This window comes from Macrobrachium nipponense, chromosome 11 (assembly GCF_015104395.2).
Source record: "Macrobrachium nipponense isolate FS-2020 chromosome 11, ASM1510439v2, whole genome shotgun sequence".
Lineage (NCBI taxonomy): Eukaryota > Metazoa > Arthropoda > Malacostraca > Decapoda > Palaemonidae > Macrobrachium > Macrobrachium nipponense.
Genome location: NC_061087.1, coordinates 90,643,641 through 90,670,587, shown reverse-complemented (window position 1 = coordinate 90,670,587; position 26,947 = coordinate 90,643,641). Strand labels below are relative to the sequence as shown.

Here is a 26,947-nt window from a genome sequence, read left to right as displayed (position 1 = left end):
TTGGTTTAGGTCAGCGACAACTAAATCTAAAACTACTAGAGTGGAAACGCCCACACAATTGCAAGTCGGCCAACGGTTTAATTTTTTTAATTGAAAGCTGTTGGACCAAATTGGAGCGAGTACGCTGATAACTGAATAGTTAAATGAATGAAAGAATTCTGGTTCAACAGCTTTCAATTAAAGAATTAAACTGCTCGCTAACTGAACATTATGTGTACATGTTCAGTTTCAAGTTATTCAGATGTACTATTAAATATAATTCCCCCTTATCTTGTGTGGCCATCACTGTCAGTCAATTTGTCATAGTTAAATTGGAGTCGCAATTCCCATAAAATTGAAGGCAATCCACTTAAATTTGGTATCCAAGTCAAACTTGGTGCTAAGGTAGACCATCATTTAAATGTGCATGATCGTGAATCAGCTGTCTGTCTCTCCTCCAATCTGTCTGTCATGCTTACTTTGCTGTCACATCTCTTAGATGCTTGACGGAAACTTTGTACGAAGGTAGACCGTCATCCAGAGGTGTGCAAAAATGTATAACACGATTAAGTTATCATTTCAACCACTCTTATATGATTAAAGGGATTTCAGTCCGAGTAGGTTGCAAAATTAGGCCTTAATGCTCCTCCGTCAGTGTCTGTCTCCCTTCTTGACTTGTCATGCAAAAAGGATTTACGTCAAACGTAGGTCAAATATAGATCATCTCCTCTAGTTTTCCATTTGTCTGTCCGTTATTGGTCCCGCCATACGTAATTTTATGGTGAGATTTGCCAAAATATGCAGTGCAATCATTATAGTAAATTCCATAGATTTTGTATAACTTCAGCCGTAATTTGAAATGTTAGAATTAGGTACTTTATATTTGGGATGTATATTTAACTGATGATGTCCTGGCAGATTACATTTTGGGCATCGGCTTTGACCTTAACCTTGATTATGACATTCCTAAAATTAGCTGCTAATTCTTCAATATTTCATCAGTTAAATTATTAATAGGAGTTGATCGTGAATGTTTGTTGAATTGTGTGGTGTACTAAAATATACAAACCCTTAGTTCACTATAATGAAAATACGTTTCATGACAAAACAGAATTCAAGTTCTCGTACCAGTTTCGTTTTTGACATTTAAGTTAACAGCATCAAGAGCATTAAACGAATGACTGAGCCACCTGACCACACAAAATACGAGTAACTTCGAACAACTTTTCTTGGACTGAGCTTTTATAAGGATGTTATGACAGCTCTCGTGGAGTTTTGCGGCATGTTTTGGCATGTCGCTGAGTCTTGAAAGTACATTAGGCTGAAATATTCTCAAGTAGAATTTTTTCGTTAAAGAAAAATAATTGTTTTTTTCTTCTTTTTTAGGAATCTCATGTCTGAAAACGTGGCTGTCAAATATTTTATGGGAATGTTTGAGGAGGAATTTGATCAACTGTTTCTCTCCCTTAGGAGGGATTAGTGCCTTCAGTGCACTTCACGCGGTTCACTGTAGGCATTACTTAATGTTCTTTGCAGCATCCCTTGGGCGCCCGTTGCAGTCCCTTTTATTTTTCTTACTGTACCTCTGTTCTTATTCTCTTTTTTTTTTCTATCTTATTCTCCACCCACTTCTAACAAACGTTTTATTGTGTAACTGCGAAGTTTTCCTCCTGTTTATGTCTTTCAAGTTTTCTTTAACTATCAATTTTCCTTTTGGTGCTGAAGGACCTCATCGGTCCCAGCGCTTGTCCTGTGGCCTAAATTTTATAGTCCGAGAGTTGTTTCTCTGTAGCTAGTCGGTCAGTTTAAGCATTATACGAACTGGATGTTTTTTTTTTTTTTTTTTTTTTTTTTTTTTTTTTTATTTATTTACTTATATTTTATTATATTTATTTTATTCCCATGTGTTATTTTGTGTGTTGTAATGTAAATTCATCGATTTGGATTTCGTGACTGTGACTATAATCATTACGATGAATTGATATATTATTATATTCCGAAGTTTGTTTTCGTTTTCATGGGCATTTCGCTTTGTTTTCGTGAGAATATTGCTTTCATCGAAACCAAATGAGAAAATATCCACGAATGTTGACCCCGGAGTGACTCGAACACCCAGCCTTCTGATCTGGAGTCAGACGCGCTACCATTGCGCCACGGAGCCCTGTAAATAGTTAGCCCTGTGTATACTTATAAAAGTAATTTTGGATAATTCACACGAGTAATTAATCTTATCATTAATTACACTTGTTACGTCGAAAAATGTGTAAGTGTACCATAATGTTGAAGCTGATTATATATATATATATATATATATATATATATATATATATATATATATAGTTAGTTAGTTAGTTAGTTAGTTAGCTAGTTAGTTAGTTAGTTTCTGAAATATAGCAAGGGAATGGGGTAATTTCCTCACAAAAATTTTCTTTCGCTTTCATTCACCAGTGTGTGTGTGTGTGTGTGTGTGCGAGGGGCGGAGGGGGGGTGGGGGGGATGGGGTGGTTCGGGGTTCATTTTGCATGATAGGTAAATATCATTTAACGGAGCCTCGCATTGGTGCATGGAGACGAAAGGGAATGCGTTGTTTTAGCCATTACACAATCAAGAATGAAATCTCCCTAATAATTTTATTTCTTTATTTGTTTATTTGGGAAATGATTGGTTAAACAGTCTGTCAGAAGCTTCCTTTTCGCGTAATTGGTAGAATGATGAGATCCCACGCCTGGCGTCTCCTTCGAATCCTTCGTCACAAAATGAACTTAGCTGGAGCTAATTGATTAGATCCTACAAACTTTGCCAGGATAACGGCTTCTGATAGGGCCCAGTACTCCTTAATATCCTGGAGCGAGTGTCTCGGGGCTGATGTAATTACCCAGCCGCCTTGCCTTCCCTCGGACGCCCTTTGAATGTAATATTGATGACGGTGGTCCCTTCAGGAAATGCCTCCTAATCCCGTCCGAGCCTAACTCATGAAAGGGATTCCTTCGTTCCGTCGTTTGGCTCTCTCTCTCTCTCTCTCTCTCTCTCTCTCTCTCTCTCTGTCTTATGACTTGACGTCATAATCATCAGTTACTGTGATTTGTGTATTTCGTTGACGCTCCTACAGGCAGATAGACAGACAGACAAAACGAGGAGTTGTATGGTGGGCCAGTTAGAAGCGCTGATATCATAAGGAATTTATTTGTCGCTGTGAACAAGTTGATACAAATACTAAAAAAGAAAAACTTCCAGAAAAGCATATGGGCGAATTTCATGGAAAATACGGTAAGAAGGCCTTACAGGCAAAGATACAAAAGGTGTTATGACTTCAGGAATATTTTATTATCTCAAAGAGGCGAAAATTAATTCTGGTCACTGTATTTCCAGACTTATTTTATCATTCTTTCTTTAGGAATCATAAAAGCTTTCTCTGCCTTTGCAATTAGAAACCATCATTCTTCCTTCCTATCCTGTTTCATGGTTTTTTTTCGGGTTTGGGCCAGAAAGGATGCGCGTCCCAATAGAACGTCAACTTTAAAAAAAAAAAAAAAAAGAATACGGTAATATAATGGAATGCAATTATCCTTTACATTTATACATATACATATAACCGTCGAATATGAATATTCGTCATTAATTATTCTTCGGATAAATGTTATATAGTGCCAAAACAGCTTCCCATAAAATAATGTTTTCCATCAAAATGTTTTAACTTCGTTCTTATGCGACTACGTTCATAATGATGTGCTCAATTATTTAAACATGTGAAAATGTGCCAGGCTCACGGCCTTTGATTGGCAGACATCAATTGCATTACGGTAATTCAGCGAAATAGTTTTTTCCCCTTTCGAGCAATAAATATATGCTTATGCTCACTCTCTCAAACTATATATCATATATGTGTGTGCATGTATCCGTGTCTGTATATGTATATATATATATATATATATATATATATATATATATACATATATATATGTGTATATATATATATATATATATATAATATATATATATATATATATATATATATATATATAATCTTTGCAATTGCATCATATTTCTATAACAACATATAAACTACAGTTTCATGGTCTGCGTTTTCTTGGTTAAAATTACTCATATGTGACAGTTTGGCTGCATAAACACACTACAGTATACAGTATAACATATCATATATATATATATATATATATATAGTATATATATATATATATATATGTATATATATATATATATATATATATATATACATATATATATATATATATATATAATATATAATATATATACATATACACATACATATACAAATATACAAACAGAATTAGCCTATACGTAAAAATAACCGAAAACGACAGATATTAGTGTCTAATCCATGGTTTTCGAGGTTGCTAAGATGAATAGTGACACTTCTAATGACCTTTAAGTTAAGTTCTGCCCTGACAGGATTTGAGAGATATAGTGTCTAATCCATAGTTTTTGAGGTCGGTTGGATGAATAGAGACACTCCCAACGCCCTTCAAGTCCAAGTTCAGCCATGATAGGAATGGGGTGGTGAGAAGTGGTGAAATATGAAATGTCAAAGATGCTGGGCAATGTAACAGGAGAGAGAGAAGAGAGAGAGAGAGACCGCGAGAGAGAGAGTAGGAGAGACCCTTACCTTACCTTACAGACCTTACATCTTGTTTGGACTTGTAGGGCGTTGGGAGTAACTTAAAGGTCATTGTGAGTGTCACTATTCATCACAGCGACCTCAAAAACCATGGATTAGACACTAATATCTGTCGTTTTCGGTTGTTTATATGTATAGGCTAATTTCGTTTGTAAGTTTGTATATGTATGTGTGTGTATATTAAATATATATATATATATATATATATATATATATATATAATATATATATATGTATGTATGTATGTATGTATGTATATATATGATATGTTTTACTGTAGTGTGTTTATGCAACCAAACTGTCACATATGAGTAATTTTAACCAAGAAAATGCAGATCCTGAAACTGTAGTTTATATATTATTGTAGAAATATGATGCAATTGCGAAGATAATAAAATTCCTCTGGATATGTTGTGAGGATATGCAATTACATCGTATTTCTACAATAATATATAAACTACAGTTTCACGATCTGCGTTTTCTTCCTTAAAATTACTCACGAGTGGCAGTTTGGCTGCATAAACACACTACAGTAAAACATATCATAGATACACCCCAGTTGCTTCTGGCACACACATGACAAAAGCTTTGCAACTATTTACTGATCCAAGTTTTCAACGTTGGAAGGCAGATCTTCATTTACCTATTCCTCTAGACCCCCCCGCCCCCCCCCCCCCCCCCCCCCGCTCCCTTTCCCTACCCTCTTTATCTGCTATACATCACCATCCCCTCATATTTCTCTCATCACACAAACACACACACACACATCATGCACTTACCTTAACATATTGCTGGGTAAAGTCTATGCATTACCGTATTTAAGGAAAGCCACTTGTTTGGAACTTACCAATATCTCCCTCAATTCAAGATGTGTCTCTAATAAATTAGCCAATTGAATTTCATGTCTATTACAGAAAAGTAAACGAAGAGGTAAAGAAAGAGTAATACTAAAATTAGCTGAAGTAGTCGTCAGAATTTGCCTATATATGTTATTTCGGTCAGGCTGATATTAATAAAAGTTCGATGTACCCTGAAAAATTATTTTTGCTCCAATTCATTTCATTTTATGAAACAATATCAAACGCTGTTATATTTCTATTAGGAAAATTTGGTTTTCATCCCATTAACATTGAATATCGGACTAGGACGCATTCTTAAGTCGATCGAATCCTTTAGAAATGTCATGGACACCGAGACAAGATTAGTTTAATTTTGTAAGACGGGCGTTTTTATTTATTTTGGAACGAATAAAAGTGTTCCCTCCTCTGCTCTGTATTATGCAGGAACCTGAAGTTTTTGGATAGCCATCATCTCTAGAGAACCAAGCTTATTTTATTTTATTTTTAGCTTGCGTGTATGCTGATACTCATGACGTCATCGGCAGCATCGTCTGTCGATTAAAAATTTTTTTAGTCCCACTAGGTTTTGGACCTTATGATATATAACTATCATAGATTTTGGGACGTGGATTTCTAACAGGCGTATCTTTCAGATTCAGCCTCTCCCATCCGCCAGTGTGACCTTTTGTTTTCAAGGCCAGGTTTAGACATGGAGCACTTTTTGGTGAATTTTTCTTTCTAATAAGTTTTACTGTTTGTTACGCATGTAAGCCTTGGGCGTCTGAATCCTAGTAACTGCTATTTACTGGAAGACCTTTTCACCTCAGTTTGATCTTAGGTGAATGTCTTAAAAACTTTTAACTCTTCCGTCATTAATTTTGTTTATAATTTCAGAACTTTAGTTAAACAATTACTGGCAGTGTTGCACGAAATTTGGTATACGTAGATAACGATAGGAAATGGTAAGGGATTGTTTTGCGCAGCTGAAGCATCGGGGTTACAAACTACAAAATGATTGGCATATATGACCTACAAATGAATATTTTTTTTTACCTGTTATTTGGTCTTGCTTACGACAGTACACCCCGTTATTCTGCACAATTGTACGTTGTTTGTGAAGTCTATTGTTTGGTATTCTGGAATATCGTGGTCTTTTACAAGAGGAGGAAAGCATAATGATCGATTAACAAATTTGAAATATAAAACTATGTTAATATAGATATCATATGAAAGTGGTTTATCTATCTTTTATATAGCACTGACTCCTTACTCCGCTGTAGCTTGTAACAAAATCCCTCGAATCGTTCTTGTTGCCACTATTTAAACTCGTTGGAATTTTGACGTCATAGACACGTATCCCTCGAGATTTTCTTCGAGTTCATTGATCGAGTTCCTACTGGGATCTCTCTCCTAATTAAAATATTTGTCATTCTGGTGTATAAGACCACTGACCCACTCGTGTATATGCCATTTCACTGGGTGGTATTCTGTTTGCAAATCTTTCATATGATCTGTATTAACATATGATCTATAGGGAACATCAGTTAACGCCTTCAGCCTTCACGTGTCAGTAGCAGTAGCAGTGGGGGGGGGATAGGATAGGGTTTAAGGAAACCCGGAGGGTGCCTCGGAAGGAAGATAAGGTTGAGGAAGGGGAATAGGGGGGCGAAAGGAAGGGATAAGGAGAAGGGATAAAGAATGGGACAGACCCATTTGTCTTTATTTATGTGGTGGTTCGAACTACTGCAGAGGAATTGCTATTTTATTTATATTTGTATTTAATTACATTTAGTTTTACTCTGTCTGATTTGCCTGGCGAGATTTCAACAGTTCAAGAGTTAAGGCTCCAATATTGGGATCGTCCTCCCTACCTCCCTCCCTATAGGGGGCGGGGGGGGGGGGGGGGGGTGAGGCGGGGGACTCACCCAGGTGCTGTACATTGTTTTTCAAGTGCATTTTGTTAGTATTGTTTGTGTATTTGGGCTCTCTTCCCGCCTTCATGTAAGAACTGAAGTCTGTTATTTTATATAACTGAAGCGTGATCGTGATTGGTCGAAGTGCTTGCTTAACACCCATCATTGGTTACAGTGTTATCGACTGTGGATATTTACCGCTGACTCAAAAAAGAAATATTGATGGTAGTGTGCAGCTTTCACTTTGTAGACCATCAACATTGACTTTCTGTTTCGGTGCCCCATTGTCACGATGGTCACTATTCGGGAGTCTTTCATTCATTCCATGGTGAAATAGGACAATGACCTTCATGGCAGTATTATTGATTATATGTTCGTAAATTCAGGATCAACTGGGATGAGTCGATATATATTTTTTCCACTTTTATTGCTGTTTTAAGTAAATATCAAATATTCATTAACTTAAATTCTCTTATTTTTTTTCTTCGTGTTTTCGGCTTTGATTTGTAGATGTATGTTTTCTTTGAAGTCTTAGCCATTAAAATAATGTTGATAAAAATACAGGTTTAGAATGATTTAACCTGACTCATTAATTATATATTATATTTTTTTCTTTTCCTTCAGTATTGAAGGCAATAATGTATTTGCCGTAATAGAATGTGGTGGTTGTAATGAAGGTGCATTATATTAGTTGTTAATTAACTCATTTCACTATTAATCGACATGTTGGAATCACTTGATTATTTATTTGCTTTTGATTTTCAATTAGTTTTGTGTTAATAGCTTCATTAATATTTAACCAAATCAAATTACCTTTTTGCATTTAAAAGTAATTGCATAGCATTATCAGAAAAACTATATTCATACAGAAATATTGGTATGTATATATTAATGAACTCAAAAGCGAGGGCTTTCTATAAAGTTAGTGTAGAATTGTTTCTTCAGCAAAATTATGTTTAATTAACTTACTTTAAAAGGAAATTCTTTTTCTTCCTAATCAGTAGAGTAGCTTTAGCAACACATAACATTTTAAACTCAGTAGATTGACTTATGTAGCAGTGATATCAATTTTATTTATTTACATTCAAGAAAATAGATGAATATTTTTAAGGCAAAAATCAGAGGAATAAACACCCTGATGGCTTTGTATGGTCCAAATCGCATAGAAAGATACTTCAAGAGTCGATAACCGTATGTTTTACGAAGATGGCATGCAGAGAACAATTAGGCTATCAGAAACAATAAAAAGATGGGAATAAAGCTGATGCATCATCTTTACAAGTGCTGATCTCATTTCAGAAAAAGATGGTTGGTTATAATAGTCCGGAAATGAGGAAGGAGAGGGAAAATTCCCAAAATGAAAGTGGAAACCGATGGTCTGACGGGTGTTACGAGGCTACTTACGTAGCTCCATTTCAACTTAGCAGGACAGTGGCTGAAAACAATATACAGAGAAGTCAGTAAGGACATCTTCCCCCGTACAAAAAAAAGGGGGGACGGATTTAGTAAAGAGACAAAAGTGGAATTTATTTTAACAAATTACCTGTGACTCGATCCTGTTGCGAAGTTTTCATTGGTTTTGAACGTTCCCCCCCCCCCCACCCCACCCCCCCCCCCCCCCCTGTGAAATTAAGTATTTTTGTCAGAATTAACGGCGACAGCTATTTGTGGAATTAAATCGTCGAGTCATTGCACAACTTCTGTAACATTAGACGCATTTGTAAGGACACATTTAAGGAATTAGTCAATGATTAACATTACAAAATAATTTACATAGTTTACATAGTACGTGGAAGTGGTTCAATATTGTAGAATTTTAAAGTTTTTAATATAATAATAATAATAATAATAATAATAATAATAATAATAATAATAATAATAATAATAATAATAATAATAATTAATAATATAGGAGCAGTATAATGGGTATCGATTTATCTTTATTTTCTGTGATCGAACTACATTTGTTAAATTTTCTCAAAACTGATATTAGGTTATGAAGTTTCTTTAATAATCATTTGAAGATGAGTAAGTTAGGAATCTCTATAGATAAAATGGAAAACCTGCGCAGGAACCAATATAGCTTTAGTCATAAATTTTCTTGTTGAGTTTATATAGAATGCTGAGTTAACAAAATTTACTTGAAAGGGATTTTCGCTGAAATTCTGGAAAAAATAGTGAACTGTTTACATTCCCCCTCGAGAAAGGATTCCCGATTCCTATTCCTGGCGATGATTCCTTACTTAAAGGATATTCGCTGAGTCCAGGGTTGCTTTCTTTACAGCCTGCTTCAGATACCTGTATAATCTCTTTGTAAACATTATCGAAACGACATCTCTTTGATTTTATATTTCTTGCACCGGGAGTAGATTATAGGGAAACCTCTCTCTCTCTCTCTCTCTCTCTCTCTCTCTCTCTCTCTCTCTCTCTCTCTCTCTCTCTCAGGCAATTTTAAGGCGAGAAACAAGAGAAAAGGACTTTACTGACATCCTTTGTCTCCAGTAAGGGCTGATGAAACAAAGACAGAGAAATGTGCCATGCACAAGGATGTTATAGTTATAAAATAATTTTTTCCAATTGTATATCTTATAAAATCATCATAAGACTTCGTCGAAAGAAATATTTACGTATTACGGAAGTTGTCCGTTCCCATAAAAGAATCACAATGGAATTCAGTTTTTTAAGAAATAAACTAGGTAAAATAGTAAAAAGCATCTTGTTTTGTATTTTATCGGCCTCATTTGTTTCCATAACGCTTATTCCTTAATGGCATAGTTTACAGGAACTAATATGTATCTCAATCTTGGCGAGGCCAATTTATGATGAAGTTAAATCGATCATTACTTGACATTTACCGCAATACTCAAGTTTTTTTTTTTTCTTTCTTTTTTTTTAAAACCCCACTTTTCACTTAGTTGTGTCGTATTCGAACGTTAGGTTGTCTTCCTCATTTTGCTCTTATAACGTAGTAATCCAATACAGCCATTACTCACTGATAGGAGAATTGCTCTCGGGATCCTTTGATATTGAGGCAGTTATAAATTTAATTGTCTCCTGGAATGAAGTGAAGTCCTTAATTGGACCTCAGCTTGAGTGAGCTTCATTTCTTTTATTTAAGGAAAATAAAAAGTAAGAATGAAGTAGAACTTCTCTCATTTTAAAAGAATTGGTCTCGAATGAAAAAGGTTTATCTGGTCAGAAAATAAACTGTAGATCATATTTATTTTTACAATGTATGGTACACGTACTCTTACCAACTTTAGCTCACCTATTACTGTGGATATTGTATGAATATTAAATAATCATCGACTGCATCATACAGTATTGAAAGCCGCATGCATTTCCGTTCCATGAACGTTTTATGAACATCGTTTTAAATGGAAGAGCTGGTCAATTTTCATTAGTTTCGCTCAATAATTGATGCGTTGCTTCTCTGTTGAACATTGCATGCTGTTTGGGCATTTGGTCGGTTAGTTGTTGTTAAATAAATTTATGTATAAGCACGGGCTCGTAACCTAAGGAGTTGAAAGGGATAGGAGACTTGATGTGGACGTCTGAATTCCGACCAACCAACGAAGTCTTTAGTTTTGTTTTGTGTTACCGGTGATATTACAAGGCTATATTTTGAAGCATACATAAAAAATATAGAAGTAGAAATATATAAAACATACAATATTTATTTATGATCTTGATTCGAGAGTCCGTAAGTATTTTATAGGTAGGGGGCCGGTTTTTGTGATTCAATGACATTGGAAGTGTAATAGGAAGTAAGCATGAAATTCGAATAATTATTTGAAAAACGCACTTATGATTTATGAATTTTTCATGTCTTGCAGTTATTTATGGAGTTTCTCATATTCGAATAAATTATACTAACATCTAAACTTTCCATTCAGAACCTTATATTAGCTACTTTACAATAACACTTAAAATAAAAAAATTAAAAATAAGATATTGTAAGCGTCCACAATTTTGTATACGCTAATAATTTGCGTTTGGATATTGGTCCTTTTTATTTCCTGTTAATACTGTCGCCATTCATTCCATTTTTGTGTTTCTGAAAACTTGAAATAAGTTAAGAATATGAACTTAGTGTGTAATTTTATGAAGATTTTCGTAATGTTCATTTACTGGTATAATATAGATGTTAGAATGCACTCAATGCCAAATTTAGTCTGCACCATGTTTTCATTTAAAAATATTTTCGCAAGAGATATCATTCTTTTGCGAATTACTGTATTTTCATAATATGGTGTAGCTAAAGAGTATCCTAAATACCCTTTACATCTTTATACATGTTAGAGTCTTTTATATTTTATAGTTTAATATTTATAGGGCGACAGATTTGAGGATAGGAAAAGTGTTTAATGACCCCGGAGTGACTCGAACACCCAGCCTTCTGATCTGGAGTCAGACGCGCTACCATTGCGCCACGAGGCCTATATATCAAAGGAAATTTCATTTAAAATTCCTGGTAAAATTTGCATTACGAGTCATTATTTTTTTACATTTGGTTTGAGATTATGTGCTTAGAATGCGTAGATTTTATCCGCAAATGATCCGTCAGTCTGAGCTGTATTTATAAATAGAGTTGGAGCCTAGACTAGGCCTGAGGATGCATAGCAAAACGGGGTCTGTATTTGCAGTTGAATTGGTTGAACATATCTTGATTTCCTCGTAACTTAGGATTAAGTAAAATCTTATAATTATCTACCGTTGTTCTGTATTTTAACTGCTATAAATTGACCCTTCTTATTTGGTAATATGGTCTCTAAAGGAAGGGTACAGACATGGACACTTTCTTTCGTTTTCTGTTGTTTGATTTATTAGTTTTAAGGTATGATAATTGTTGTAAATGCTTTCCATATGTGATTTTAATACTTTACCCCAGAACACTATTTTTCTCTTGTGTTTCTCTATCAGTTACATATCATGTATTTCGGTGGCAATGGTCTTTCTCGCTTTCTTTCATATAATTGAGCCACAAGATCGTTTTGAAAAAATATATCTTGGAGTAAAAAAAAATTTTTCGTAGAGACTTGTAAAACCATACCCTTCTTAGAACGATATTTTGGCTTATATGTATATGTGATGAACGGTAATTTTGTTCTTATAAAGAGAATGTCGCCTCGGTTTTTATTTGGCAAAGAATTGGAGAGTCTGCGATTATTTTGAAATATTTTCTCATGGAATTTCATGGCACTCAGTATTTATTATTATTTTCAATATGTATCATTTTTACTATCGCTTAGTTATGTTTAGCTGTCTTTCACCTTTTGTTGGTTCTTTACCTTTTTTTCTTAACAACTTATGTTGTTGTATGTATTGACAGCTTATGTTGTCGTATATATTTAATGGCTAAAAGTTTTAGTATTAATAAATTTGTGACGATGTTATCTGAATTGAATGTAGTAATTAATTTTGTAGTGTTATGTGCATTTTCACTTGCAGTAAATGTGTTTCGTTAGTTTTTAGTTAACCACTCAAGCACAACGTAATTGATGCATGCAACTAATAATAATAATAATAATAATAATAATAATAATAATAATAATAATAATAATAATAATAATAATAATAATAATAATTTATCTGATGGTAGTGAGAGGAGCTGCGAAGTGAGGTAAAAAAGTTATTGGTAGATGGAAATCGTGAAGATGGTTAAGTAGAGGTCATTACGGATTGTATTCGTGGATGATGTATGTGTGTTATTTATATAGGTACTGGGAGTAACTGTAATAAATATGGTCAAGATAAGAGGAAGATTATTCATAGAATAATTGCAGCATGATAAATTGCATGAATGAAAGGCAAAGTTGTAATGTGCAAAGATATTGTTGGCAAATGCTCTTATGAATGTCAAGTAGTTTATATGTAATTTCAAATAACAGGGAAAAAATGTAGCTGTTGAGAAGAATTGTATGCTATGTAGTATATCAGGAGGAAGAAATGTAGAAGGATACCTACTATTAGATTCAGGGTCTCTGTAACACGGTTTTTTGGACTTTGCTCCTTGTCAAAGCATCGGATGTAACTGAAAGTTGACAAATGTATATTTTACAACCACACACAAATTTTGTCAGCATTATCAATAACCTAAACCCAATAGTTCTAATTTTTATAGAGTAAAAATGATCTAGCCGACGCCATGGCCAATGATTACGAGCCAAGAGTCGAAAGACATTCATTACATAAGCAAGGTAAACACCTTTTGACGGAATGTTGCCTCGCCCATCCACCAGACAGAAACTCCATCGGCTCTGAAACCCAAAGACTTTATGAATGGCAGAACGATACATAGTTGTGGGTGGGGTATCAGTGCTAGCGTAGTAATACTACTGTAGCAGTAGTGCCGCAACAGTATAGCAGTAGTATACATGAATTAAACGTTTAGGCCAACTGCTGGGATCCTTGAGGATCATTTAGCACTTCTTACAACTACTCGAGAAATTAGTTTTTATAGCCAGAAGTTAAATTTTCTAATCCAACAATGCCCATGGTAGCCTTCAGTGTTATCCTGAATTATAACGAGGCGAAAGTGGGTGGAGCTTCATGAAGTCATCATTCTGACGATAATTATTGGTGAAGGTTTAAAGCCAATATACGGTACCGGCTATTTTTTTTTCAGTAAATAGGTAGATAGCCAATAAATAAAAATTGCTTGACATTGGATATAGCAGTTATCAAATCAAGCTTGTCTACTATGATTTTGAAAATTACCAACTATTCCCTACATCTTGTCAATCTGATTGTGACCTATAAAGTAGACTGTAAATCCTTAGGAAACCTATTTGGGAGTTAGACTAATAATTGAATAATAATGGATGTGTTTTTGTATTTGTTAACATATTTTGTTGGTTTGTTCATAAAAGTGTGCTGCTTTGCTTGTATTTAAATTTGTATGTCATTATAGCCAATCATCCATCGAGAAAGAGGGAAGAAATGCTGTCATAAGTTACGTAACGAGTGAGTTCGAAACCTTTTCTCTGAGTAAGTCGGCCCGTCATAAAAAAAATTCACTTTTACATTATAAGTACCAAATTTATTCAACCTACGTAATGCAGAATACAGTCAAAATTTATGTGTAGATATAATATGTATTCTGAATAAGCGCTATATTTATGAAATGCATAGATAAAAAGTTATTGCGAAAAAACCGTGTTACAGAGGCCCTGAATCTCATAGTAGAAATAGGAAACATCAACTCTTCTTTTTATAGTGGCGTGGTTATGGGGAGTGAATTAGATGATGGTTTGGTCGGAAGCTGGAAAAAGACTAACTTCGAAGCCAGCAACTGTGTAGTTGAATATGGATAAACACAATTGGAAATCATGATTTTATCTCTAATTTATTAGTTGAAGGGTGAATTATCACCGACTGATGTTACACTTGTGTCAAATGCCTGCCAAACATTAGAGGAATTCACATGTATATATATATTATGTACTCATGTTATCAAGACTTCCTCTATTTGCCACATAGTATAGAAAAGTAGGATGTAATTGACCTCGGAGTGACTCGAACACCCAACCTTCTGATCTGGAGTCAGACGCGCTACCATTGCGCCACGAGGCCGCCATATATCGAAGGGTATTTAATGAAAAGTTGCTCCTAGAGTTTGTATTACAAGTACTGAGTTGCTGACCTAGACTAGCCTGAGATATGCATATTAAAACCAGTTCTGTATTTGCAGTTGAATGGGTTAATTTGCTCTCAACATTAATTTAAATAAATTTTATAATCTCTAGCATTGTTCTATATGCAATTGCTATAAATTGACCTTCCATATTGGGTATTGCGATACTCTAATGAAAGGGTGCAAAACTTAGCACTTTCTTTAGTTTTCTAGTATCTGATTATTAGTTTTAAGGTGAAACAATTATTTTGATAATTTCTGTATTTAATTATGATATATATCCGAACTATTTATCACCCATGCGTTTTTCTTCAGATGGCATATCATATCTTTCGGTAGCAATGTCTGTGTCCAGTAGCAATGTATGTTTCCTTTTATATAACTTAATTGAAACACAAAGCCGTTGTGATAGAAATTGCTTGAAGTAAAGGAGTTATTCTTACTAACTTGAAAAACCATTCCCTTCCCAGAACGATGTTTTGGCTCATGTTTATATTAAATTAACGGAACTTATATTCGAGTACAGGGAGAGTTGTTAGTTCTTATTTGGCTGAGAGTATGAGGATAATGGGATCTTATTATGAAATATAATTGTTCTCGTGGAACTTCAGGGCAATCTATCCGTTTCTAAAAGTAATGGATACTGAGTACCTTGAAGTTCCTCGAAAACAATTATATTTATTATTCTACTTGTTATTGCTTGGTTGACGCAGTTAAGAGTAACACTAATTTGTATAGCTGGATCATTTGAGGACTTTCGTCAGTTGTTGGTTTTTTACATTCTTCATAAAAGCTCATTTTGTGGAATATACTTTGTTTCATGGGATTTTGAATTGCTTAGTAATTTGGTATTAACAAAAATCTTGTGTTTTTACCAGAATTCAATGTAACCGCTCTTTGTAGTATTATGTGCTGGTGCACGTGTGAGTTCCTCATTGGACGAGTGGGTTCCTTACTCAACTATCAATCTGGCAGCCCGAGTTCGCTTTCCGTAGCCGCTCAGTGTGGAATCAGAGGAATTTATTTCTGGTAATTATAAATTCATTTCTCGATATAATGTGGTTAGGATCCCACAGTAAGCTGTAGGTCCCGCTGTTAAGAAACCAATTGGGTCCTAGCCACGTAAAGAAAGAAATCTAATCCTTCGGGCCAGCTCTAAGGATTATGTTCTTACTCAAGATGACGACTACTTACAAGACTTGATGAAAAAGGTAAAGAATAGACTCTACGTATTTCTTACACCACCTTTCAAATGAATATGTAAATACATTATATAATCAAGTAGTCTACTTATATTACAAATTGTATGGAATGCTTCAATTTAATTCCCATCAATTCATATCGGCTCCGTGGCGCAATGGTAGCGCGTCTGACTCCAGATCAGAAGGCTGGGTGTTCGAGTCACTCCGGGGTCAATTACTTCCTACTTTTCCACGATAACATGAAAGTTCATGGAAATTAAGATAAATTTGCAAAGAGGAAATCTGCCTCTCCTCTCTCTCTCTCTTATATATATATATATATATATATATATATGTGTGTGTGTGAAAAGCAAATCCTCTAAAGTGGCCAGGTCCATCGGTAAACATCACATCAACAGGTGGGAAATCACCTTTCAAATGATGACCCAGAGAAAGCCCTAATTTCTAAAAAGGAATTGTCTCAACAGCTACATTTTTAATGCCATTCGGAGCCACATATAAATTTAACATTCATAAATTGGAATGGAAATGGAATATAAAATTTAAACCTAAGGCTACATGCTGGGACCTAGAAGGCTACTCAGCGCTAAAAGGACCTAGGAGGCTATTCAGCGCTAAAAGGACCTAGGAGGCTACTCAGCACTAAAAAGAATGTTGAAACAATTGTTAAGAGAGGGTGGAGAATAAGAATGAAGAAAGAGAATATCAAAGTAAGTATAGTAAAAGGAATGAAACGGGTTAATATTCATCAAAGAATTTGCTAAGAAATTCCTTTGAAGATATTAACTTCAGTATTATCCATTCTTTATCTCATCCTTGCAGAGGTCTTGCCACTTATCATGTTCCAGTTTCTCTGTAAATAGCCATTCTCTAATTCTGTTCTTATACGTAATTTAATCACTTCCAGAATTCACAAATCCACTCCATACTGACACTCATATTATCATACTCTTGATTTTTATTTACCGTTACCTAGCGGACCTCACTCTTGGTAAAATTGATTTATAACTTTCTCATCTTTCGTGCACTTCTCATATATTTTACCAGTCTTCAGGTTTTCTCCAATACTGCCACAATTATGGAACTCACTTGAGCACTTTGACTAAACGTCTTTATGAAACACCTTGACCATACGTGCACAAAGCTATATCTTAGTTTTACCAGACCACAGAGCTGATTAACAGTCTTAGTATGTAGTGGATTTGTGAATTCTGGAAGTGATTAATTTACGTATAAGAACAGAATTGAAGAATGGTTATTTATAGAGTAACTGGAACAGATAAGTGGCAAGACCTCTGCAAGGATGAGATAAAGAAGGGATGAATGCTGAAGTTAGTATCTTCAAAGGAATTTCCAAGCAAATTCTTTCATTCCTTTTATTATACTTACTTCATATTCTCTTTCTTCACTCTTATTCTCAACCATCCCTTAACCATTGTTTCGACATTGTTTTTAGCGCTGAATAGCCTCCTAAGTCCTTTTAGCGCTGAATAGCCTCCTAGGTCCTTTTAGTGCTGAATAGCCTCCTAGGTCCCAGCGCATAGCCTTAGGTTTAACTACATTACAATTCAATTCCAATTTATGAATGTTAAATTTATATGTGGATCGCAATGGCATAAAAAAAATACAGCTATTGAAACACATCCTTTTTGGAAATCAGGCCTTTCTCTTTGGGTCAACACTTGAAAGGTGATTTGCCAGCGGTTGATGTCAAGTTTCCGGATGGACCTGCCCACTGTTAAAGGATATATATATATATATATATATATATATATATATATATATATATATATATATATATATATTAGAGATAGAGTTCCTCCCTGCATATTTATCTTTATATCCATGTAAACATGGAAAATTTGGTATCATCTGACCCCGGAGTGACTCGAACACCCAGCCTTCTGATCTGGAGTCAGACGCGCTACCATTGCGCCACGGAGCCGAGAACTTTGTGATAATTTAATAGAAATATTCCGTACAAATTGTAATATAAATAGATTACTTGATAACAGAATGTATTTATATGTTCATCTGAAAGGTGGGGTGAGAAATACGTAGATTTTATTCCTTATCTTTTTCATCATACCTTGGCATTAGTCGTCTCATTGAGTAAAAACACAATAGACTGGGCCTGAGATAGTCATAGTATTGTAAAACGAGTTCTATATTTGCTATATGGCAGTATTTACGAGGACTGGTTAACTTATCTTAATTTGATCTCAGCAAATAAGAGAATCGTCTGTTTTTACCTTATACTTTTAGTTCTTGGCGCAACCAATGTACCCTACGGCTGAAGATAATATAGTGAATTATTAACTTAAATTATAACCTTCTAGAACGTTTTTGATTTGTAGAATTTGTAGACCTCTTCTCCGTTTTTTAAAGAACAACTCTATTTATCAACACATTACTTTTAGCTAGGGCGAGGCTGCAAATACACGCTCTTGTTAACGATTATTTTTTTGTCAGTTATAATTACTGTCATGCATTATTTCCATGGTAATACAGGTAGTGCCTTCAGCGAGGCTTTCTTTCTCTTTTTTTTCACAGGTAATAGGGGTGTATGTGTGGTAGTCATTGACAGACTAAGTCCTTTCGGATATCCAAATATTCCCCCTTTACTTTGAGTGGCCACATAAATCTATATTCCCGAACCTTGGTTTGTGGCATTAAATAACATATTAACCTCTCAGATCTTGTATCTTGTAACGAAATATTACATGAAGGGAGACTTTCGTTAGCTTTGTTATGTTGATTTTCAGTTTTAGCTTATGATAATTGTTTCTAATACTTTTTTCTATAATTTATTCTAAAATTCTCCCCAAAATATCAATTCTGATGGAAATTTCTGTTCATTTTTATGTAATTGAGCCAAGAGACCAGTGTGTAAGTATTTCTTGAAGTTAGAAAAAAAGAAACGGTTCTTGCTGCTTTTAAAAAGCAATAACTGCTTCAAGATCTAAGGAATAAGGATGAAAAATAGATGGTCCTCTTATTTTCATGTAATGCTGAGATCAAATGAACATACTCTTAACAAAACTTGTTTTACTATGAATATCCTAGGACCAGAAAACAGACAAGACCGAGGAATCAGATAAGAATAAGGTCCACCATTTGTAAACCTCACTTCAAAGGAAACATTTCAGCACAATATATAATAAGCAATCCACTTATAATCTAAGTGCACAGAAGATATCAATGTACATTTTGTCCATCATATCGGCTCCGTGGCGCAATGGTAGCGCGTCTGACTCCAGATCAGAAGGCTGGGTGTTCGAGTCACTCCGGGGTCAAATAGGGACTAATTTTCCATGATTACATAAAAATCCATGTAAATTAAGGTATGTTTGCAGGAGGAACTCTGTCTCTCTCTCTCTCTCTAAATATATATATATATATATATATATTAGTAATATCACATTTCCGTGATTCATATACATATATCGAGCTACAATGTCCTTTAATATCTAATTCGCTCTACCTCGGAATTAATATATTTTCATATATGCTTAACCGAAGGGGAATTTTTTCTCGATAATAGACTTGCCTGGACCGGGGCGCGAACCCATGGATCGTTTCAAATCCAGGAACGTCAGTGAAGCTTTTACCTACTACACCACCACAAGAGGCTAAAAGTTCATGTCGCCTCTCACCCTCAAATACCTTTCGCGCGCAGGTAATTAGTTGGTTTGGAGACAACATCAACCCACCTCGACTCCGGTAGTGTTTGTAGTGCTTTTGACAGCACGTAGCCAATCTATAAGTCATATCATATTTCCGTGATTCATATACATCTATCGAGCTACAATGAAAATATATTAATTCCGAGGTAGAGCGAATTAGATATTAAAGGACATTGTAGCTCGATTTATATATATATATATATATATATATATATATATATATATATATATATATATATATATGTGTGTGTGTGTGTGTGTGTGTGTGTAAAGAAATTCCTCTAACAGTTGGCCAGTCCATCGGTAAACATCACATCAACAGCTGGCAAATCACCTTGCAAGTGATGACCCAAAGAGAAAGCCCTGATTTCCAGAAAGGATTTGTCTCAATAGCTGTATTTTTTTATGCCATTTGGATCCACATATAAATTTAACATTCATAAAGTGGAATGGAATTGGAATATAAAATTTAAACCTAAGGCTACATGCTGGGACCTAGGAGGCTATTCAGCGCTAAAAGGACCTGGGAGGTCATTCAGCGTTAAAAGGACCTGGGAGGCTATTCAGCGCTAAAAGGTCTTAGGAGGCTATTCAGTGCTAAAAACAATGTTGAAACAATTGTTAAGAGAGGGTGGAAAATAAGAGTGAAGAAAGAGAATATGAAAGTAAGTATAGTAAAAATGAATTAAATGGGTTAATATTCATGAAAGAATTTGCCAAGAAATTCCTTTGAAGATATTAACTCCAGTATCATCCCTTCTTTATCTCATCCTTGCAGAGGTCTTGCCACTTATCATGTTCCAGTTTCTCTGTAAATAGCCATTCTCTAATTCTGTTTTTATACGTAAATTAATAATTTCCAGAATTCACTCATCCAGTCCATACTGATACTCATATTATCATACTATTGATTTTTATTTACTATTACCTTGCATACCTTACTCTTGGTAACATTTATTTCTAACTTTCTCCTCTTCCGAGCATTTCTCATATATTTTACCACTATTCAGGTTTTCTCCAATACTGCCACAATTATGGAATTCACTTGAGCACTTTGCCTAATATTCTTTATAAAACACCTTGACCATACGTGCACAAAACTATATCTTAGTTTTACCAGAACACAGAGCTGATTAACAGTCTCAGTATGGAGTGGATTTATGAATTCTGGAAATGATTAATTTACGTATAAGGACAGAATTAGAGAATAGTTATTTACAGAGAAACTGGAACATGATAAGTGGCAAGACCTCTGCAAGGATGTGAATATTACCCCGTTTCATTCATTTTTACTATACTTACTTTCATATTCTCTTTCTTCCCTCTTATTCTCAACCCTCTCTCAACAATTGTTTCGACATTGTTTTTAGCACTGAATAGCCTCCTAAGTCCTTTTAGCGCTGAATAGCCTCTTAGGTCCTTTTAGCGCTGAATAGCCTCCTAGGTCCTTTTAGCGCTGAATAGCCTCCTAGGTCCCAGCTCTTAGCCTTAGGTTTAAATTTTATATTCCAGTTCCATTTGTATTTATGAATGTTAAATTTATATGTGGATCCCAACGGCATAAAAAAAATACAGCTATTGAGACAAATCCTTTTTGGAAATCAGGGCTTTCTCTTTGGCTCATCACTTGAAAGGTCATTTGCCAGCGGTTGATGTTAAGTTTCCAGATGGACCTGCCTACTGTTAGTGGATATATATATATATATATATATATATATATATATATATATATATATATATATATATATATATATTGCTACTTTCAAAATGCATATATCTCCTCTGTGACTGTATAAAATGTTATGAAGAATTGTGCAACATTTTTTCAGATTCCTAGATACCTTAGAGATAGGATGTTTTAAATGTGTGTTCAGATTTTGCATAACATATTTTAAAAGAATATATATATAACTTAGAATGTAGAAAGAGAGGGATTCTCTTTGTCTGTTCGAAACTACGATTGTTTCCCTATTATGTCAGAACTGTGAGATTAGAGGAACTGCGAGATCCGTTTGCTTTCCTAATCTGTCAACACATTTGATAAGCGAGCTCAAGACTTCATTTGTGTTTTGGGAATCTGTCATCATGTGTGATAAGGCCTTCTGCTTTGATCGATCGAGTAGAGTACGTGTCTTTTTTTTTGAACAGACTGGACTCATACGTGTGTGTCTTTGCCGAGTACCACGTGCAGATTACACATTTCGTATAAAAAGTTGCGTAAGATTTCAAAGCTTCTGGAAGCATTTGTACCAAAAACATTTTGTGTCATCTCCTCAGTCCAGTTTTCGCAAGGGAAGAAAATTTCATTAGATCTTAGATTCTCGAGGCGTTAACCATCTCTCTCTCTCTCTCTCTCTCTCTTTCTCTCTCTCTCTCTCTCTCTCTCTCTCTCTCCCTCGACATCCTTGAGATTATATTAACGTAACGTAAATTGATCACTCGTAACTTGAGAATTTTATATGTGATATTTCTTAGAGTTTATTTAGTGTTAAATAGTGTTTTTGTGGAATCTGAACAAACATTGTTTCGTAACGGCACCTGGTTTTTGGTAAAGTGAGAGAAGCCTGCAGCAAAGAAAGAAATGGGTATACCAAAAAGGTAAAGTGTGTTATATTTTTATTAGTTGCAACTAATATCTAATGGTTATGATGGTTAGGTAAGAAACTAATAACGGATAGGAACAGTTGTTAACTAATAACTGATAGGAACAGTGGTTTGGTAAAAACTGATGGTTACAATGTTTTGAGTGAAAAGATTTAGACTTTTACACATTGCAAATTTATGTGTTTTGTGTTTATTTCATTTTGTGCAATTTTTTAATTTTCTTGTTGAAGTGTACCTTTTTATTTTGATACTGTCCACATTTTTCTGTATTTTCATTTGCATTCACAATTTAATTGACTTAATTATTTTAATTGCTTAATAATTACACATTTAATTAAATTTAACACTTGTGAATTAATTTGCATTTACTTAGAATTCTTTTCAAGTTTTATTGTTATTTAGCACTTGTGAATTAATTTCTAATTTTCAATTATTGCCTAACACTTTTGAATTTCAATTGAATTAATTTTCTTGAGTTTTGTGATAAATTAATTTTGATTTAATTTTACTTAATTTGATTCAAGAATTAATTAAACTTTACTTTGTTTTCAACAGTAATTTTCCCTGATATTGTGAATTTCCCTTATAAATTTTGAGTTTCATAATAAATTTTTGTATTTAAAATTTTTATAAGTATTTCATTTCTAACCAGTATATTTGCATTTGATTATATTAATGTTAGGTAGAAACATAGAGTGGTAATTAATCGGCTTTCCTTCAAATTACTTGAAGTGACTTAGAACCAGGGAAGTACTTAGACTTCTGAAATCAGGGAAATACTTAGACTTTTAAAGTTGTTGATGGAGTGATGCACTTTGATTAATTTAATTACCTCACACCCGTTTTCGATGTGCGTGTATTAGAGAGAGAGTTTCTCCTTGCAAATTTATCTTGATTTCCATGTTATCATAGAAAAGTAGGTACTATTTGACCCAGAGGTTGATGTCAAGTTTACGGATGGACCTGCCTACTGTTAGTGGATATATATATATATATATATATATATATATATATATATATAATATATAATATATATATATATATTAGAGAGAGTTTCTCCTTGCAAATTTATCTTGATTTCCATGTTATCATAGAAAAGTAGGCACTACATGACCCCGGAGTGACTCGAACACCCAGCCTTCTGATCTGGAGTCAGACGCGCTACCATTGCGCCACGGAGCCGATATATCAATATGTGAGAATTTAATAGAAATATTCTGTACAACTTGCAATGTAAGGAGACTACTTGAATATATAATGTATTTATATGTTCATTTGAAAGGTGGGGTGAGAAATACGTAGATTTTATTCCCTATCTTTTTCATCAAGTCTTGTAAGTAGTCGTCATATTGAGTAAGAACATACTAGACTGGGCCTGAGATAGTCATAGTATTGTAAAACGAGTTCTATATTTGCTATGGCAGTATTTAGAGGACTGGTTAACTTATCTTAATTTGATCTCATCATTAGATGCAAATAAGAGAATCATCTGTTTTTACCCTATGTTTTTAGTTCTTGGCGCAACCAATGTACCGTACGGCTGAAGATAAGATAGTGAATTATTAACTTAAATTATACCCTTCTAGAACGTTTTTGATTTGTAGAATTTGTAGACCTCTTCTCCGTTTTTTTAAAGAACAACTCTGTTTATCAGCACATTACTATTAGCTAGGGCGAGGCTGCAAATACACGCTCCTGTAAAAAACATTTTTTTTTGTCAGTTATAATTACTGTCATACATTATTTCCATGGTAATACAGGTAGTGCCTTCAGCACTACCTGTATTACCATTGACAGACTAAGTCCTTTCGGATATCCAAATATTCCCCCTTTACTTTGAGTGGTGGCCACATAAATCTATATTCCCGAGCCTTGGTTTGTGGCATTAAATAACATATTAACCTCTCAGATCTTGTATCTTGTAACGAAATATTACATGAAGGAAGACTTTCGTTAGCTTTGTTATGTTGATTTTCAGTTTTAGCTTATGATAATTGTTTCTAATCCTTTTTCTATAATTTATTCTAAACTTCTCACCAAAATATCAATTCAGATGGAAATTTGTGCTCATTTTTATGTAATTGAACCAAGAGACAAGTGTGTAAGTGTGTAAGTATTTCTTGAAGTTAAAAAAAAAGCTGTTCTTGCTGCTTTTAAAAAGCAATAACTGCTCAAAGATCTAAGAAATAAGGATGAAAACTAGATGGTTATCTTATTTTCATGTAATGCTGAGATCAAATGAACATACTCTTAAAAAAACTTGTTTTACTATGAATATCCTAGGCCCAGAAAACAGACAAGACCGAGGAATCAGATAAGAATAAGGTCCACCAATTGTAAACCTCACTTCAAAACAAACATTTCAGCACAATATATATTAAGTAAGCCACTTATAATCTAAGTGCACAGAAGATTTCAATTAAAATTTTAGCAATTATATCGGCTCCGTGGCGCAATGGTAGCGCGTCTGACTCCAGATCAGAAGGCTGGGTGTTCGAGTCACTCCGGGGTCAAGTAGGGACTAATTTTCCATGATAGCATGGAAATTAAAGTATGTTTACAAGGAGGAACTCTCTCTCTCTCTCTAAATATATATATATGTGTTTGTGTGTGTGTGAAGCAATTCCTCTAACAGTGGGCAGGTCCATCAGTAAACATCACATCAACAACTGGGAAATCACCATTCAAATGATGACCCAAAGAGAAAGCCCTGATTTATGAACAGCTACATTTTTAATGCCATTGGGATCCATATATAAATTTAACATTCATAAATTGGAATGGAATAGGAATATAAAATTTAAACCTAAGGCTACATGCTGGGACCTAGGAGGCTACTCAGCACTAAAAGGACCTAGGAGGCTACTCAGCACTAAAAGGACCTAGGAGGCTATTCAGCGCTAAAAGGACCTAGGAGGCTATCCAATGTTAAAAGGACCTAGGAGGCTACTCAGCACTAAAAATAATGTCGAAACAATTGTTAAGAGAGGGTTGCGAATAAGGGTGAAGAAAGAGAATATGAAAGTAAGTATAGTAAAAGGAATGAAACGGGTTAATATTCATAAAAGAATTTGCTAAGAAATTACTTTAAAGATATTAACTTCAGTATCATCCATTTTTTGTCTCATCCTTGCAGAGGTCTTGCCACTTATCATGTTCCAGTTTCTTTGTAAATAACCATTCTCTAATTCTGTTCTTATACGTAATTTAATCACTTCCATACTGACACTCATATTATCATACTCGTGATTTTTATTCACCGTTACCTTGCAGACCTCACTCTTGGTAAAATTTATTTCTAACTTTCTCCTCTTCTGAGCACTTCTCATATATTTTACCACTCTTCAGGTTTTTGAGCACTTTGCCTAATATTCTTTATAAAACACCTTGACCATACGTGCACAAAACTATATCTTAGTTTTACCAGACCACAGAGCTGATTAACAGTCTCAGTATGTAGTTGATTTGTGAATTCTGGGAGTTATTAATTTACGTATAAGAACAGAATTAGAGAATGGTTATTTACAGAGAAACTGGAACATGATAAGTGGCAAGACCTCTGCAAGGATGAGATAAAGAAGGGATGAATGCTGAAGTTAGTATCTTCAAAGTAATTTCTTAGCAAATTCTTTGATGAATATTAACCCATTTCATTCATTTTTACTATACTTACTTTCATATTCTCTTTCTTCACTCTTATTTTCCATACTCTCTTAACAATTGTTTCAACATTGTTTTTGCACTGGAAAGCCTCCTAGGTACTTTTAGCCCTGATTGACGTCCTAGGTCCCAGCGCGTAGCCTTAGGTTTAAATTTTATATTCCAATTCCATTCCTATTTATGAATGTTGAATTTATATGTGGATCCAAATGCCATAAAAAAATTTTGCTATTGAGACAAATCCTTTTTGGAAATCAGGCCTTTCTCTTTGGGTCATCACTTGAAAGGTGATTTGCCAGCGGTTGATGTCAGGTTTCCAGATGGACCTGCCCACTGTTAGAGGATATATATATATATATATATATATATATATATATATTAGAGAGAGAGAGAGTTTCTCCTTGCAAATTTACCTTGATTTCCATGTTATCATAGAAAAGTAGGTACTATATGACCCCGGAGTGACTCGAACACCCAGCCTTCTGATCTGGAGTCAGACGCGCTACCATTGCGCCACGGAGCCGATATGTAAATGTGTGAGAATTTAATAGAAATATTCTGTACAACTTGCAATGTAAGGAGACTACTTGAATATATAATGTATTTATATGTTCACTTGAAAGGTGGGGTGAGAAATACGTAGATTTTATTCCTTATCTTTTTCATCATACCTTGGCATTAGTCGTCTCATTGAGTAAAAACACAATAGACTGGACCTGAGATAGTCATAGTATTGTAAAACGAGTTCTATATTTGCTATATGGCAGTATT

General features: G+C 34.4%; 9 non-coding genes across 9 annotated transcripts; 3 read left to right on the top strand and 6 right to left on the bottom strand.

The window, feature by feature from the left end:
- Positions 1-2,068: 2,068 nt before the first annotated feature.
- On the bottom strand, positions 2,069-2,140 carry Trnaw-cca (transfer RNA tryptophan (anticodon CCA)). The gene has a single exon. It is a non-coding gene; the product is annotated as a tRNA-Trp (tRNA).
- Positions 2,141-11,756: 9,616 nt separating this feature from the next.
- Trnaw-cca (transfer RNA tryptophan (anticodon CCA)) lies at positions 11,757-11,828 on the bottom strand. Its single transcript has one exon. It is a non-coding gene; the product is annotated as a tRNA-Trp (tRNA).
- A 3,063-nt stretch (positions 11,829-14,891) lies between these two features.
- On the bottom strand, positions 14,892-14,963 carry Trnaw-cca (transfer RNA tryptophan (anticodon CCA)). The gene has a single exon. It is a non-coding gene; the product is annotated as a tRNA-Trp (tRNA).
- Positions 14,964-16,367: 1,404 nt separating this feature from the next.
- Positions 16,368-16,439, top strand: Trnaw-cca (transfer RNA tryptophan (anticodon CCA)). Its single transcript has one exon. It is a non-coding gene; the product is annotated as a tRNA-Trp (tRNA).
- Positions 16,440-18,099: 1,660 nt separating this feature from the next.
- Trnaw-cca (transfer RNA tryptophan (anticodon CCA)) lies at positions 18,100-18,171 on the bottom strand. Its single transcript has one exon. It is a non-coding gene; the product is annotated as a tRNA-Trp (tRNA).
- A 1,279-nt stretch (positions 18,172-19,450) lies between these two features.
- Trnaw-cca (transfer RNA tryptophan (anticodon CCA)) lies at positions 19,451-19,522 on the top strand. The gene has a single exon. It is a non-coding gene; the product is annotated as a tRNA-Trp (tRNA).
- A 4,104-nt stretch (positions 19,523-23,626) lies between these two features.
- On the bottom strand, positions 23,627-23,698 carry Trnaw-cca (transfer RNA tryptophan (anticodon CCA)). The gene has a single exon. It is a non-coding gene; the product is annotated as a tRNA-Trp (tRNA).
- Positions 23,699-24,957: 1,259 nt separating this feature from the next.
- On the top strand, positions 24,958-25,029 carry Trnaw-cca (transfer RNA tryptophan (anticodon CCA)). The gene has a single exon. It is a non-coding gene; the product is annotated as a tRNA-Trp (tRNA).
- Positions 25,030-26,627: 1,598 nt separating this feature from the next.
- Positions 26,628-26,699, bottom strand: Trnaw-cca (transfer RNA tryptophan (anticodon CCA)). Its single transcript has one exon. It is a non-coding gene; the product is annotated as a tRNA-Trp (tRNA).
- Between the last annotated feature and the right edge of the window lie 248 nt (positions 26,700-26,947).